Source organism: Alosa sapidissima, chromosome 2 (genome assembly GCF_018492685.1).
Source record: "Alosa sapidissima isolate fAloSap1 chromosome 2, fAloSap1.pri, whole genome shotgun sequence".
Lineage (NCBI taxonomy): Eukaryota > Metazoa > Chordata > Actinopteri > Clupeiformes > Clupeidae > Alosa > Alosa sapidissima.
The window spans coordinates 12,145,771-12,162,603 of record NC_055958.1 but is presented as its reverse complement, the minus strand read 5'-3'; the positions used below and the strand labels follow the sequence as shown (position 1 = coordinate 12,162,603).

General features: G+C 44.3%; 2 long non-coding RNA genes across 2 annotated transcripts; both read right to left on the bottom strand.

The window, feature by feature from the left end:
- Positions 1-467: 467 nt before the first annotated feature.
- Positions 468-10,874, bottom strand: LOC121704047. Its single transcript, XR_006030219.1, has 3 exons — positions 10,862-10,874; positions 9,014-9,017; positions 468-553 (listed from the first exon to the last, which is right to left on the bottom strand). It is a non-coding gene; the product is annotated as an uncharacterized LOC121704047 (long non-coding RNA).
- A 5,008-nt stretch (positions 10,875-15,882) lies between these two features.
- Positions 15,883-16,269, bottom strand: LOC121685025. The gene is made up of 3 exons (XR_006023232.1): positions 16,233-16,269; positions 16,026-16,116; positions 15,883-15,942 (listed from the first exon to the last, which is right to left on the bottom strand). It is a non-coding gene; the product is annotated as an uncharacterized LOC121685025 (long non-coding RNA).
- Between the last annotated feature and the right edge of the window lie 564 nt (positions 16,270-16,833).

Genomic DNA, 16,833 nt, shown 5'->3' with positions numbered 1-16,833 from the left:
TATAACGGGCCAGTAGGCTACAGGGAACCCGCAACGTCCTCTATTTTCACCTGTTGCTGCAGCCGTCATGTCGGGATCTGGGTGTCTCAATGAGTTTCACATTCCTGTGCCGGCTTGTTAGGTGCTTGCTCAGATTTGAGGTGGAATTTTTCGCTGTAGACAAATTTTTTCTTCCCAGAAGAGTGTACAGCGTTAATGTTTTTTTCTGAATGTCTGAACTGCAATGAATTAAATGCTCCATGTTCGCGCTCTCTCCTGCACTCCATGTCTTGCACACGTGTGTCTGTTGTTTACTATCTATATCGCGCAGCTATAGCCTACATCATTGTCAGGAGTTAGTCTCAGAAAATCCATATGGCAAAATCCCAAATTATTTTACTGTCTATGGCAAAATCACGTTTTAGTAACGCAGTAACGCAGGCTGCTTGCAGGAAAGTAAAAGTAATCTAATTACTGTTTTTGCAATTGTAATCCCTTACTTTACTCGTTACTTGAAAAAAGTAATTGGATTACAGTAACGCGTTACTTCTAACGCGTTACTGCCCATCACTGCCTACAACATAGAAAATGTGTGGTGGCCGGTTATGATTTCGTGGTGCCCTGCCACAGATTAGTCAACGTATGGAAAACACTGAAGGTGTAAAATTAAAAATATTTAGCAGCACATGTTATGCTTGACGAATCGGCGCTCATATTTTGCGTCGACGTCATCGATTACGTTGACGCGTTGTCCCAGCCCTACAAGCAACATATTAAATTAATTAAAATATTAGCCTTTTTGTATCATCCAATATGGCGATTCATATACTTTGCAAATATTATGCAAATATGGATAACAAATCTCAAGCTTGATCTGTGTATGCAGTAGCCTAGGCCTAAAAACAAAAGTAGCCTCTGAGCAGCAGATCAGCCAGTCCCCCGCTGAAAATGATGAGCCCGAAATTAGCTAACTAGACAAGTAGAAAGGATAATAGAGTTAACCATATGAATTAAAGTTATTTAATGTAAGAAAGAACAGTATATGACGGTGTGGCGATCAAACCTGACCCCCTATAATAAAGTAATATAATGAAAGCCTGGCAGCTACATACGGAAGATGGTCAGCGTCTATAAATAACAGCCCAGGTAGCGCTGTCTCCGCCTCTCTCGTTTCCCTCTACCGGTGTTTCGTCTGCTGTGTGTTTGGTTCGCTGGTGTTGCCCTGCGTAGGCTGAACGTGACGACAGGTAGAGTGTTTTGCCTTGTGAGAGCGGCCTGGTTGGTCCTTGTCTCGGACGCTCCGTGAGTATTGCCTAGCCTCAAAGAACTGTCTTTCCATTGTTCGGCAGGTTGATAACTCCACCGAGTAGTTCAGAGTTTTGTGCGTGTTTGGTCTAGTCCAAACCGAGCTCCGTGATCACTTTGCGAACAAACTCTTTTATCATTGTTCAGCAAGCGATCACGGCAGCAAAGTTGTTGTTCCTGGCCTGTCGGCCTGTCTTGCCCCATTCGTTCCGTGATCTCCTTGCGCTGTAACTGTCTTATCATTGTTTGCAGGAGTCACGCAACGTGGGTAAGCTAGTAGTTTTGTGCGAGTTGTTTGGCCCTTTGGTGTGCACTCCATTCGCTCCGTGATCTCCTTGCATTAGAACTGTTTTACCATTGTTTGCAGGAGACACGCAACAGTAGCGAGGTTGTAGCAGCTGGCCCACTTCTCTGTGTTGTCCTGTGCTCTTTAAAAGCGCTCTTGTTGTTTAGTCGTGAGCGGCGCGACTTTAAGTTGAATATAGATTACATAGGCTACTGGGGAGGGTCTCCTTAGGGGTTTTCCTGGGGATTATTATTTTGTCTTTTGGGGATATTTTTATTTCTACATTTTCCTTTCCTCCGGCGCCGGCCTGCCTTTATTGTAATCTAATCTAAACTGTAAACTGAAAGCAATCACGTTTGTGCTCTAGTTTTGGAGAGCTCTTCTTTTGTTAAGTGATTTTGCTATTTAATGTTATTTTGTTTATTGGTTTATCCACACTGGGAGCTTTGAAGCAGTCGGCTATGTTGTAGTAGCCAATTAGTTATAGCCTGTTTAACCTGTTTGAATTTATTGTGGCCTTAGGCCGAAGAGGTCTTTTTTGACCGAAGATACTTTTCGTTTTTGGACCTTTTTGCGTCTTGCCTTTTTGCATTTTTTGTCGAGGCTACCGCCTACCGCCTCCTAGTGGCCTGACCTAAAAATAGGCTGAATGGACTGCTGCTGCTGTTGTGATTTGTTTGCTTGTGTGGTGTTCATGTGTGTCCTGAACAATATCTTCCACTTTTGAACACACCTGTTTGCATTTCTTGAAGTCTTTTAGTTAGAGTTAAAATCATTTAATGTTTGTGGTGCTTTATAAAGCCATTTAGTTATTATTTCTTAACTTTAGTTTATCTTCACTCTGTCTGAGTGGTGGTGGATAAATCCACCTGGCGCCCAACCGTTACGCTACCCCACTACCGCCACAACGGCAGTAGGCTACATGATCAACCTATATGCCTTGTTTGCTCAGAAGTGGGTGTAGTAAAGGAGTAAATCACCAAACAACAACATGATAGCTGACCCATGCAGAAAAAACATGTAAACAATAGTTCAATATGCCTCTTAGTGGAATTGTGGGATACATTTAATGCTTTATTTCTAAACTACAGGATAGTAAGAGCGGAACTGTTGTTTTATTTATCCAATTTCCACCACCACTAAAAAAGTGGGCCGGTCTTGGACCTGAAACTCCCGGGTTGAAAAGTGGCCCCACTCCGGCCCTGAATGCATCCATTTCCAAACAAACATCAGTAAACAGTTTATTTTGTTTGAACAGTTCTCTGTGAAACATGTCAGTGGGGAACATAGACAAAACCTGGTCTTTGTCCTCATTTTGACCAAAGTTCTGTGTATTAAAGGTCTTGATAAGTCACATAAACCTGAAAATGGTGTGTGTGTCTGAGGTCTTTAAAATTCACATAAACATGACATTTAAGTGTGTATCCAAAGGCCTCATATGTCACATAAATGTGAAACAGGTCCTGATATGTCCTATAAAAATTAAGTCAGTCAAAACAGCAAAATAAAGAAAACCTCAACAGATAGTTGTAATGTGAAAAATTAACAGAAGTATAATTATGTGAGTTTTCTATCTCTACGACATTCAGAAACCCATGTCCTCGTATCTACCGTTTTTGTCAGAGATCCTGATATCTAACATATTCGAGTATGCATGTGTGTGTGTGTGGTACCTGGTAGAGATCTCTGGCCATGTCAAAGCTAAGAGAAGACGCCATGAAAACCATACAGAACAAGGGGTCTGTTACAGGCCATATAGTTTATACTTAGCTATAGAGCCTGAGATATTTCCATAGCCCTGTGTGTGTGTGTGTGTGTGTCTCTATGTGGGCATGCGCGCAGCAGATAGTGTGAGAGCTGGTGTGTGTGTGTGTGAGTGTGTGTGCCTTTATGATAGTCTGAGCCCATCATTCAGATTAATATGGCATGGAAGAGGCGTGGCGGAGGCATCCGGTCGGTCGGTTTCTCTCATGCAGGGCTTCCTCACACACACACGTAATGCTCCAGCACTCTCTCGTCTGTCCCCCTCATCTAAAGCCATTGTGTTCTTATTGCCCTTTTCAGAGCCCACTACACTCAGCTTCTCTCTTCAGATCAGTGTGTGTGTGAGAGTGTGTGTGTGAGTGGAGGGGGAAGGTCTGTGTGTGTGTGCGTGCGTGCAGGGGGCAGGGGAAGTTGGTTGTGTGGTGTCTATGTGCGTGTGGATAAGTCTTCGAGGTGGAGAGGTGGTCAATGTCTGTGTGTGAGGTTGAGAGGTGGTCAATGTCTGTGTGTGTGAGAGTTGGCATGGTTATGTGAGTGTGAGACCATGTTAGGGCTATTCCTGTTTCATTGAATCAGGCCACAGTATTAAAGTATAAAGGATCAAAGTGTGTAACACTGTCTCTGGCTCCGCTGAAAACAAAAGATTACACTGTTGAACACGCAGCAAACTACACAATCACATTGCTATTATTGAATATTAAATATAATGGGTATATTTCATTTGACATGATTTATTCCAGTCATTAAGGTCATCACCCAGAGTGTGATTATAGCCTCATAATTCCTCAAAAGCATAATGTTATTTTCCCTTGGGGACCGGCTACTTATTTGTGCTGTCGGAGGCGATAATATGGTCTGCGTTTAATTTAAACAACACGGAATTAGGACGTTTACTTGAAGGCAGGTGTTGGGGAACAGGGGTTCTGAAGGGGGGTGGCAGATGGTGTGTGTGTGTGTGTGTGTGTGTTGTATGCATAAGTTGTTTGTGTGTTGTGTGTGTTTGAGTGTGTGTGTTTACCTTGTGTCTTTTGTTGTCTCTCTGAGAGAAGAATGAAGAGCTTGTGTTTCCATGTATACCCGGTCCTTTCATGTAAAGTGCTATTGTCCTAGGATTTTTCCTATTGCTTTTTATGGTTATGTTGTGAATACAGTCATATACATTCTATACACACAATGCAAAATATGTGTGTTTGTTTGTGTGTGTGTGTATGTACATGTGTGTGGCTCTATTAGGGAAAGACAACTAAAGACTAGAGATGCACCGATTGCAATTTTTGGGCCGGTTCCGATTTCTGATTTTTCATAGAGTTTCACCTGCCGATACCGATGTGAGCCGATTCCGATTTTATTTCTTCTAACCATTTTACAGCACACACAAATAGTTATTTTCTATCTTTTCTTTAATAGAACATGTTAATATAGAAATGTAATTAACTTATCAATAATGAAATGGCTGTTAAAAAAAATGGAACCTGTGATTAGATAGATTCTTCTTCAAGTCTAACTTCAGCTGCAGTATCAAACTATAATGCCAGTGTAATTATAATGCCATATGCTATAACGCCAACTACAGTGTGGGACATTCATTTCACAGACTACTAATATAAATGCACTGTTATGGAACATCCATTTTTTTTCTTCTCACATCCAATATCCAACTAAAGATATAAGAACAATTTTCATGATACATTTGAACATGCTACCATGGAACATATTTTCATATGCATTGATGCATCTATGGGAGTAGGCGATCACGCAAACACAGGGGAGGAGAAGTGCTACTAGCGATTAGGTGCTCCACCATATATGAAAACAGTGCATGTCTGTTTTGCAGTGAAAAACTTAAATCCAAATTCCGGTTAAATGCATCAATTAGGCTATAGAAACTTTCAGAGACAGCTGATTTAGAGCCGTATTCAGAGCATCAGTTTTCTTCATTGTAGGCTACAATGTCAAAAGCCACTTTAACTTTTGTTTGCCTTTCTAATAGGCTATCGTTTGTTCACTTTCCCGACATCCACTTCTCAATCTGCTAGGCATAGCCCTAGTCTACGTGCAGTAAATAAATTTAAAGTGGAGTAGAACTACTAGGGCTACTATATGTCGCTGCTTGTTGACATCTTATTGTATTGTAGCCATAGACAGTAAAAGAAAGATTGTAGCCTATGATCGCTAAACTTTGATTCTTTTTAATGTCGCAATCGGTTATCTCCGCTCAGCTGCGCTTGTGGTTCAGCTGTGGGCACGCAATTAGCGGCAGGGATGGGCGGTGATGATCGATGTTTACGTGTTTACTTGTTTGATGTTTACTATGAAGTGACAGCTTAGTAAATTCCACGCAATATGGCAAAGCACAGCGTTTGCTGCATAGAAAAACTTAATAGCCTATTAGCGCTTTCTGTGTAGCCCTACGTCCAGCCCTGAGTGTTGGCCTGGTTGCTAGCTTCTTCAAACTTTGCAAACTCAGCTGGGTGTTGTTACAATTGCAGCAGGCGAGTGCATTTGACCGGCATAAAATAGGCATGTCTCAGACTGACCGGCCGGTCGCCGGTCATGGCCGATCACGTGAAAATCGGCCAATTCCGTTCACCAGCCGATCTATCGGTGCATCTCTACTAAAGACAAAAATAAAAAGAAGACTGAAAGATAAAAACTCATCTTGTAGTGTTCCAGTGACAACCATCTCTTGTGTAGTGGAATGGAAGATGTTGAATGTTGAGAGTAATGTATAGTGAGGATCAAGGATCAAATCAAACAGTGAGATAAATGAAAGAAAGAACACCAAGCAAAAGATAAGAGCAAAGAAAGCATATCCAGAAGTAGAATAATATAAACACATCTTTTTCTCATCCCCCTCTCCCCCAACCCATCAGCAGACATCATCTGGGTCCATCTATTTCAATTACAAGCATTATTAAACTTCAAATGTGTCCCAAGCCACTCAGTGGAAATAATAAGCTCCAGCGAACTGCCCGCGTAACACCATTACTCTGTGTTTGTGTGTGTGTGTGTGTATCACAGAGGGCCTATCTCTGTGTGTGTGTGTGTGTGTGTGTGTCTGTGTGTGTGGGGGGGGGGTTGTATGTGTGTGTTTGTGTGTGTGTATCACACAGGGCCTATCTGTGTGTGTGTATGTATGTGTGTGTATTGTGTGTGTGTGTGTGTGGGGGGGGGTAGTTGTACTGTATGTGTGTGTGTGTGTGTGTGTGTGTGGATCACACAGGGCCTATCTGTGTGTGTGTGTGTGTGTGTGTGTGTGTATCACAGAAGGCCTATCTCTGTGTGTGTGTGTGTATGTGTTGGCCAAAAGCCTAAAGCCGGTGTAACTCTTCCACCACTATGCAGAGCTTTGAAGTTGACCATAAATGTCTTTACCCAAGGTTCCCAGAACCTATATTCCATTTTCTCAAAACCATAAAATACACACTTCCACGCCCACGCACACACACCCACAAACTAGACAGACGTACACACACACACACACACACACACACACACACACACACACACACACACCACACACTCAGAGCTACTAGCATCAAACCAGACACCCCATTTGAAAGCATTTAATTTCTCATTTAAATACACCACATCATTCAGACATCCATTCAGTTTCACCATTACAGCAAAAGGATCAAGAAGATCAGTCAACTGAATACGGTTATTTCATCATGATTAACTGTCAGTTCATTTGCATATGTGACCCCAAGTCACACCACTAGACTATTGTTTGCTTTTAAAAACCAACCAGGCACAATAAGGGGCCGTTTACACTACGCCGGTTTTTCTGGTGCTCAGACCTAATGCAATGCGTAGGCTAGGCATTTGAAATTTCACATAGCAGTCACATACCTTGAAAATAAACTTTATTAGTTTAACAGTTGAATTGAAAACCGAATTGTCTGTAGTCTCCTTATTTCATGCGACTGCTTAACAAACTGTTTCAACAATGTTTTCTTCTACGCGATTCACGCGAATTAAACGTGAGCTTCTGCACGGCCAGCGCCATCGACTGGTCTGGCATATATGCACTACAGCACATTAAGCCGGTTACACCTTTGTGTGTGCACGCGAGTTTTTTCTTTACCGGTGTCGTTAAAGGTGTGAAAGCGATAAGAGAAAATGCACCCGGCGGTTTCGTGTAGACGTAGACTAAGACAAGATGAATGTAGGCTGAAAGCTGCCCAACTCAAGAGGGCCAACATACACAAGAGAATGGAAGCATATTCAATCTCAGCTTCCAACCAATTGGAACGAAGATACAACTACCACCTCTGTCTGATCCATGCCACAGGATCCTTCCAGACAGCAGGCCACTGCAGCACAGGGTGCAGAGCCTGCCCCAAACCTGGACCACTGCATAATAATTTTGTGGATTTTGGATTCACATTGGTTTTAAGTAATAGTGACACCTACTGTTCAAACAAGTGAATTGCATTGAGTGGAAAGATGCATTGGTCATCCACTAAATTGGGGCTTGAATCTGGCCACATTTATATACGAGTCTGCCTGGCTTAACCAACGGCTAAGGACCAGAGTGGGACAGTTAAAGGCCCCCGAAAGAGGGTTTTTTTCCCTTAAAATAACGTTTAAAAATCATTTAGATGATGGCACATAAACTCATAAGTCACTTTACTTAAATGATTTTTACTTGAGAGAACATTATTTGTAAGACAAGCAGGGAAATGGCTAATATATGGTTTGCTTTAATTAAAATAAGATCACATTGTCTCAAATCCAAAGGGGAGGATAAGGGGTCTGTTGCTACTCCACTCGTGTGATAGTTTCTGAAAGGGCCATGTGTTTCACAACGTTAAGATCTGCTTCTACTAAATCTGACATAACTATGATGTTTAGGCCTACATTATACGTACCGATGAGCTACCAAGCTTCCTATGACACTGATTAGCCTATATTGCTAATTAGGCCTATACTGCCCTACAAAGGCAAAAGATCTTAAAGGGGGCCGTGGCAACTATTTCAACGTAATAAACCCGTTTAGAAATCATTTGGATGGTTAAATGACCTGTTCCGGTGAAAATGGTGACTTTTCCCGCTGCCCTAGCGTCCCCAGGCGGAAAACCAACCTTGCAACATTGAGACTACCGTCCCGGAAAGAGAAGTGAGAAACAAGAAACTCGTTTTAAATCGTGTTTCTTACCTTGTAACATCCACATTGTCTGCCGAACTTATGCTAACCGTTTTGCTAGCTTGTAAACAAATCCATGTGCTTTACCTTTTTCCACAGTTTGAAATAGCATAATGCACAATTTCTCCAGCAGAGGGGGAAATCCTGCCAAGTTTCCCTTTAACTCACCAGTTACATAATTGCAACTCCCTCAGTACTTGTACCGATCCAGTGTATGATTGAAGTGTTCCCTTAATTTTTTTGAGCAGTATAATATATTTGTATATTATATTCTTATTCCATAGGCCTTCCATAGGCATACCTGCACAGGGTGGTTGCCTGAATTCTCCTCTGGAGTGGAGGGCTTGATATGTTGCTGTGAAGAGCAAAAGGGAGGTAAATGTCTTTTTACAATATTGTAACAGACTGGTATCATAATGAATGTATTATCCCCTCGGGGCTTTCCGTAGTGAAATGATATATTCCTGCTCTCGCGGTAGAGAGCGCTATTCTGGATACTGTGTTACAGATGATGACTAAGTGCAGTAAACTGTTCTCAACAACTTCTGACTAACGAATTATTATAATATAGTAATAAGTGCTAAAGCTCGGTTACATTGGTGACAGCGGTTTTACGTTTGTGACATTCGAGTTTTGTTTACTGTAGTCGTTTTCTTTTGTTAGTGTGTAGTGAATGTCTTGTTAACGTTAGGCTAGCTAGTTTGGCCATTGTTGCCTAGCTTCACCGGTTCCTAGGCTAATAGAATACGAAGGCAAGGAGAGAAACTTTTTCAACATGTGGTGCAAAGAGGAGGAAGATTCGTTGCTGTTTAACACTCGGCGGGACAAAGATTATCAGGCCGCCAGGGTGAAGATTGACCTTCCACCTGCGTTTTCTGGGGAGGATGACAAACAAAGTTTTCTCTGCTGGGCACGTCAATTTGAAGTGGCAGTCCGCGCTCTCGTGGAGGGGGACGAGGGAAGAGAGTATCATTATGAACTGGTGAGAATTCTACCAACTCGTTTGAGCAAAGCAGCATTCCTGTTGTGGGATAGCCTTCCTGCTACAGTCCAGGCTGATTATAAGACTGTTAAAGAGAGACTTAAAGAAGCCTTTGGTCGCAAACAGTTTTTGGACCGTTTCAAAGCAAACCTCTCTACCCGCCCTCGCGCTCCACATGAGAGCCTTGTTGTTTATGCTGCTGATATCAACAGACTTGTGCTAGAGGCATTCCCTGACTATGGGAAAAATGCTACGAAAGAGGAGAAGTTTCGCCGCTTCCTTGCTGGTCTGGATCCTGAGCTGAGAGTAAAGTGTCACGAACAAGGGGCAACAGACATGGAGGAGGCATTGGTGATCGCTGAGAGGTGTGAAAATGCTAGAGAGGCTGTTAAATTGGACTGTGCGAGTACTAGTGGCACGGCTGGCTTTACCGCCGCTGTTGGGGGTCCTGTAGCCTCTGTTCACTCACTGACTGATTATGGGAGTTTACACAAAACAGTACATAGCCTTGCCGAGGAGTTGAGGAATATGCGAGTAGAGATGAAAATGATGGCCGAGGAAAATCTTCGACTGCGGACGAGTGCAGGTGGATGGCGCAGCTCTCCTCCATCAGGGAGGAGCCCATGCTATTGCACCTGTGGAGGTTCTGGATGCCAGTCGCGGACCTCCCGTGAGCCACAGCGAGGCCGTTCGCCGGATAGGAGATTCCCGTCACCTGGGGGAGACCGGAGGCCGTTCATGGCGTCCCGCAGCCACGGGAGTCCTGGTCCTGCCTGGTCACCGGGGAGGCGCAGCCCCAGCCCAGGCCATCGCACCCACTATGAGGAGGAGACACCCAGGAGACGGGGAGTGCGTTTTTTCTCGCCTCACAACGAGCGCCAGCTCAGCCGACAGGGAAACGGGATGTAGCTGATGTTGCGGCCCAAACGCCAGCTGCTCTCTCTTTGAGCCCACAGACTGACACAGGTGACAATGACTCAGTTATGGATGTGTCTGGGAACAACACTGAAAGCGAAATGCCTGTTTCTTATGTCAAAGGTGTGATTGAGGGCACAGTGGTTCCTGTGCTACTGGATTCAGGATCAAGCGTATCTCTTATTAGTGCTGAGTTCCGCATGTCTGTCCCTGCACTCCGTATCCGCCCCTTAAGGAAAAACTATGTAACTGCCCGTGCAGTGAATGGACAAATGTTAGACACGTTGGGCACAATTTCTGTTGTTTTATGTCTAGGCACAGTCTCATGGCGACACACTTTCCATGTGTTGAGGGAAACTACGCAAGCAGTGTTATTGGGCTGGGACTTTTTGCTGAAGAACCATGCCCTTTTGGACGTTGCCCATGCCAGATTACAACTATGGGACACTACCATCCCTCTACTCAGGGGAAGAGACCTAACCCCTGTGTGCTGTAATGTGTCTATTGCCAACACCATGGCCTTCCCCCCTCTCAGTGAGATCATTGTACCTGTTAATGTCCATCCACCTACCTTATCTGGTGCCTATTCATGTGACTTTGTTGGCTATCTAGAGCCTAATATCCCTGACACTTCGAATCTAGTAGTGGCTCACACAGTCACCTCAGTGAAGAATGGACTGACATGTGCTCGGGTTCTAAACCCTACTAAAAATGATGTTGTTTTACGGCAGGGCACTCATTTAGGGGAATTCTACTCTGTGAGTGAGGCTGACTTAAATTCATTGCCACACAAGGTGGCTGCAGTGACGGCTGATACACCCCCTCTGTCTTCCTGTGTTTTGCCGTCTGTGTCATTGGACGAGTCCCCCATCTCAGAAGCACAGAAGGCAGCACTCTCAGAGTTGCTGCAGCAGCACAAGGACGTTTTCAGCACCACAAATAGGAACACTGGTAAATGCACACAGGTGAAACACCGCATTCACACAGGAAACCATCCTCCACTCAAGCAACGTGCATACCGAACATCCCCTGAAAAAAAAGCTGAGATTGAGAAACAGGTGGGAGAGCTGCTCGCAGATGGTGTCATTGAAGAGAGCTGCAGCCCCTGGGCCTCTCCAGTTGTTTTAGTAAAGAAAAAGAATGGTCAATGGAGATTTTGCGTTGACTACAGGCGCCTCAACAGTGTGACCGTGAAAGACTGTCATCCTCTGCCACGGGTAGATGACACACTGGATGCACTGGCAGGTGCTGTGTGGTTCAGCACATTAGACTTTTCGAATGGATTTTGGCAAATTGAAGTTGCGGAAGAGGATCGAGAAAAAACTGCGTTTACCACCGGGCGAGGCCTCTATCAGTGGCGATCTATGCCCATGGGTCTTTCAAACTCGCCCGCAACATTTCAAAGAATGATGGAGCTTGTCCTCAGGGGTCTGCCTTGGAACATCTGTATGGTGTACCTGGACGATGTCCTTCTTTACAGTGCCACTTTTGAGGAACATCTTTCCAGCCTCGGCGAGGTATTTTCAAGAATTAAGACCGCCGGATTAAAATTAAACCCCTCAAAGTGTCACCTTGCCCGGAATCATGTGCTGTTTTTGGGACACACAATTTCTCAACATGGTCTACAGCCTGATCCAAAGAACACTGATAAAGTCAGAAAATGGCCAACTCCTCAGTCTCCATCTGAAATCAGAGCCTTTGTGGGCTTATGCTCATATTACAGGCGCTTTGTACACAATTTTGCCAAACATGCCACCCCTCTGAATCGTCTGATGGGTAAAAATGTACCTTTTGAGTGGACTGTGGACTGTGAAACATCATTTAACTATCTGAAAAATTTGCTGTCCTCTGCTCCCATTGTGGCCCTACCGGACTTCAATGTGCCCTTTAAAGTGTTCACAGACGCCTCAAAGGAGGCTGTTGGTGCCGTTTTAGCCCAAGTTAAAGAAGGGGTGGAGCATGTGGTGGCGTACGCTAGCCAAACATTAAATCAGACACAGCGTCGCTGGTCCACATTTGACCGTGAACTGTGGGCAGTTGTGTGGGCTGTGCGTGAGTTCAGGCATTACATTGGCCTTACGTCCTTTACCATTGTCACAGACCACCGCCCTCTGTTGGGGCTCAGACGCATGGCTCTCGATAATGACCCAACAGGCAGGCGAGGTAGATGAATTTTGGAGCTGGACCCACTCAATTGGGACATTGTGTACAAAGACGGTCAACGTCATATGAATGCAGACGTTCTCTCCCGGCGGCCGGAGAGGGACAGCCTGGCTGACAGCATAGCAAGCTACTCAGACAACATGGTGGGAGTAAACGCTATACACCCAATGCCTCCAGACCCAACTAATCTGCAACCTGACACAGGGGTCTGCCTGTCATCACAGGCACTCACAGCGGATGCGCCAAGGGCGGTAGGAACAGGCATCCTACCATCGCTGTCCACCCTGGGACATGATGTGGCAGACATTAAAGCGCAACAGGAGGCAGATGTGGTCATTGGAGTTGTTCTCGGCTGGATGGAGATATCCCGGAGGCCGTCTCGACCACGACTGAGGGGCGCCTCTTACAGTTTGAGGAAGCTGTGGACAGAATTTGATCGACTAATTATGCAAGATGGACTATTATGTCGGTCTGTTGTCTCGTCCCTCACCGGTGACAGACTAAATCAAATTGTGGTCCCCTCTGCTCTCATACCTGATATCCTGCAGCGACTACATGGTGGCCCGGCCTCTGCCCATTTCTCAGCTGAGCGTGTGTGGGAGCATGCACTCCAGATCTGTTTCTGGCCCTCCATGTTCAAAGACATCAAGAACTGGTGTGAACAGTGCAAAGCGTGTCAGACACGCCGGTCCCCAGTGCCACCACATCGTGCACCAATGGGGGGCTCTTGTGCGACTCGTCCATTTGAGAGAGTGGCGGCTGACATTGTTGAGTTGCCATTGACAACCAAAGGGAACCGGTACGTGCTGGTAGTTGAAGATTATTTCACAAAATTTGTTAATTTATATCCTCTGCAAAACCAGACAGCACAAACAGTAGCGCGATGCCTCTTTGAGGATTATGTGTTAGTGCACGGTGTACCGGAGCGCTTGCACAGTGATCAGGGGCGTCAGTTTGAAGCAGAGGTGATACAGAACCTCTGTCAGCTGCTGGGAATCACAAAAACACGCACCACTCCCTACAATCCAAAATCAGATGGAATGGTTGAGCGTTTTAACAGGACCTTAATTGACCAGCTGGCTAAAACTTTACTGGAGTGTGGGGGTGAATGGGATGAATATGTGAAGCAAGTGTCCTTCGCTTACAATACCTCAGTGCATGCCAGCACACGTTTCACTCCCTACTTCCTTGCCCACGGACGTGAGGCGAGGGTTCCGGTTGACATTCTGATACCTACTCGTGCCTTGGCGTCGCTGACACCTGGATCTCACAGTGAGTTTGTCTCCTCATTGCGAGACAAACTGGAGTCTGCCTTCAGCAGAGCCAGAATGAGTAATGAGGATGCTCATGAGCGGCAGAAGCTTTATCATGACGAGAGAGCCCGACACAAACCTTACAAGGTGGGTGCAATGGTGTGGCTTTAACAACCCAGTTGAAAGCCGCATGAAATTAGCCCCACACTGGAAAGGGCCCTATCAGGTCTTGCAGGTATTGGACTCAGGCGATGTACCGGGCCTCACCTACCGTATCATCAACCCCTTGGACTGTGATGAGCGACAGCAGGTGGTGCATTATGACAGATTGAGGCCTTATACACTGCCAGTTCACCTGCCTGAACAGCCGCGAAAGTCCAGTCCTCCTTTGCCCCCGGTCCCTTGTTCTTCTGGGATTGTGTTTTCGGGCCCGGATCACGATGGACTGTCTGATGCAGCTGAGTGGCCGTGTTCGGCAGAGCACACTGCACCGCCAGGCCCTACCAGGAGTCGGCAAGGGAGAGCACTAAAGGCCCCTGGACATTTCAGTGATTTTGTTGTCTACTGAGTATGTGAGAATTGCAGTTCTGGTCGACGGTGTTTTACTTTCCGTTGAGATTGTAAAAAAAAAAAAAAAAAAAAAAAAGAGAAAAAAACATGGGGACATATCTTGTTGTTTTGGTTAAGTGTGTGTGGAATACAATACCATGTCTGGATGCATACTGTACCTACTGCATATCTGACCTATATGTTGATTAGTATGCTGTTTACATTTTCAGGGATTACCTGGAATATTTTCTGCATGGGTGTTTTCTATGTGGAGTTGCTTTATACCTACACTGTTAGTGGTTGTTCTTTTGTAAACGAGGACGTTTACTCTTGGGGGGGGGACGTATGTAACAGACTGGTATCATAATGAATGTATTATCCCCTCGGGGCTTTCCGTAGTGAAATGATATATTCCTGCTCTCGCGGTAGAGAGCGCTATTCTGGATACTGTGTTACAGATGATGACTAAGTGCAGTAAACTGTTCTCAACAACTTCTGACTAACGAATTATTATAATATAGTAATAAGTGCTAAAGCTCGGTTACAATATGACAACTCTACCACCACTACCAGTAATCTTTGTAACCCCCTCACTTAGCATAATTGATATACTTTAACAATGCAGTGTTTCTATTCCAGTTCCTATGTCATTTGTTTCTCTTATGACTTACGTATGCTTTGATGTGGAAGTGACCAGTTGGGACGGTCAGGGGGTGTGACATCTAATGCTGTTATACAGAAAATTTGAAGTTAAACATTTGTTTTCTTTTAGTCAGAAGACAGATATTTACATTTATCACCCGGAGAGAAGAAATACTCTTTTTCAACTACATCTAATAAAAAAAAAAAAAGTTTAATCACCGTTCCATATCAATGCTTATGACTTACGCATGCTTCGATTGGGAAGTGGCCGGTTGGGATGCTCTTGGGGTCTTGCATCCAATGCTGTTATACAGAAAAGTGAGATTTTCTTTTAGTCAGAAGATGGATATTTACAGTTACATTGACAGTGATGCCGGGAGGGAATGTCCTAGGATATTCCCACTCATGGGATGCCTGTCGTCCTATCAGAAATTAATAAGTAATTTGAGCAAAGATAACTGTTGTGTAATTTATTGTCTACAATACAGTGTTTCTATTCCAGAAGAAATCACATTGAATGATGTTGGTTGACCACTCCTGCATACTGTATGTTGTGGCTGATGATGGATGGCTAAGAACATGAAGAGTGAAGGTGTTTTCTAAATAACTCTATTGAGAACAACTTTTATAAATGTAAAGTATATACATACGGGTGTTATTTGCAGTGACTGCCCAGTCTATACCGGTTTGGCTCCGGGATGTGGTTCCTGAAAGGAGTTACATACAATATAAGCAGAAAGATGCATAAAAAATATCAACTATTTAAAATGGTGCACTGAATATTAGTAGGATGTTTGAATTTAGGCTGGCTATATTCACATGACAATGAGTACTGTACACACCATTTCTTTCCCTCGGTGGGGGCGAGGGGACCGCTGGCGCACCAGCCAGTCTTTTTTGTTTTGGTGGCCCGCGGTCTGGGCTCTTCTCTTCTGATGAAGAATAGGATTTTCGTCTACAAGATTAGAATAAATTAAGATTACATTTCTTTGAAATTCCAGAACACAGAATCTGCACAAAATTTTAGCCAGAACTCACTTTCGCTGTCTTTTTGTGATTTCATGATCTGATTGAACATCAGAGGTGTAGCATGACCGCTTCCACTGAGCTAAAATGGTGTCAAATGATTCTAATAAAACAAAACATACATTTCAAATGGAGCTTTTGATGGACGCCAAGCCACAGTTGCATGTTTTGTTGTGTGGTCATAGACATAAAAACAGTGTGAATGCATGTATTTTTTACCCATCTCATGTATGACTCTCGCAGCATGCCTTGTCCACCCCTTCTCTGGCTGTGGGACCTCTGTCTTCCTCACACTCTTCAGGATCCTGTTTTGGTCCTTATAGGGTGGCCACCATGTAAAGCCATCCTTGAACCAGGACTTGGCCACAGGTCCGGTGTTCCCTTCCTCTACAAATTCCACAATCAGGAACATCTCGCCGTGTTGTCTGATAAAGCAGGATATGAATCCCAAAATTACTGTATATAATATTACAGCACTGGTATTACTACTGTACTTAGTTACAGTATGATCCATAAGTACTGTGATTAAAAATACGGTAGACAATTCAATACTGTATACATTACAGCACTGGTAGTACTACTAGCATTTACAGTATCAGGCATAGGTACTGTAATTTCATATACAGTAGGTGTACTGTAGAGTGAAATACAGCAACTTGCTGGTTATTTGCTGCCAGCAAGTTGCTGTAAATTTTACGTTAAACTTTTTACAGTGTAGGGATGGTCACTGGATTTCCTCTGGCCTACATGCATCTGGTGGGCCTACATGCATCTGGTGTGCCTACATGCATCTGGTGGGTGTTGTCCGCCGCCTTCTGCT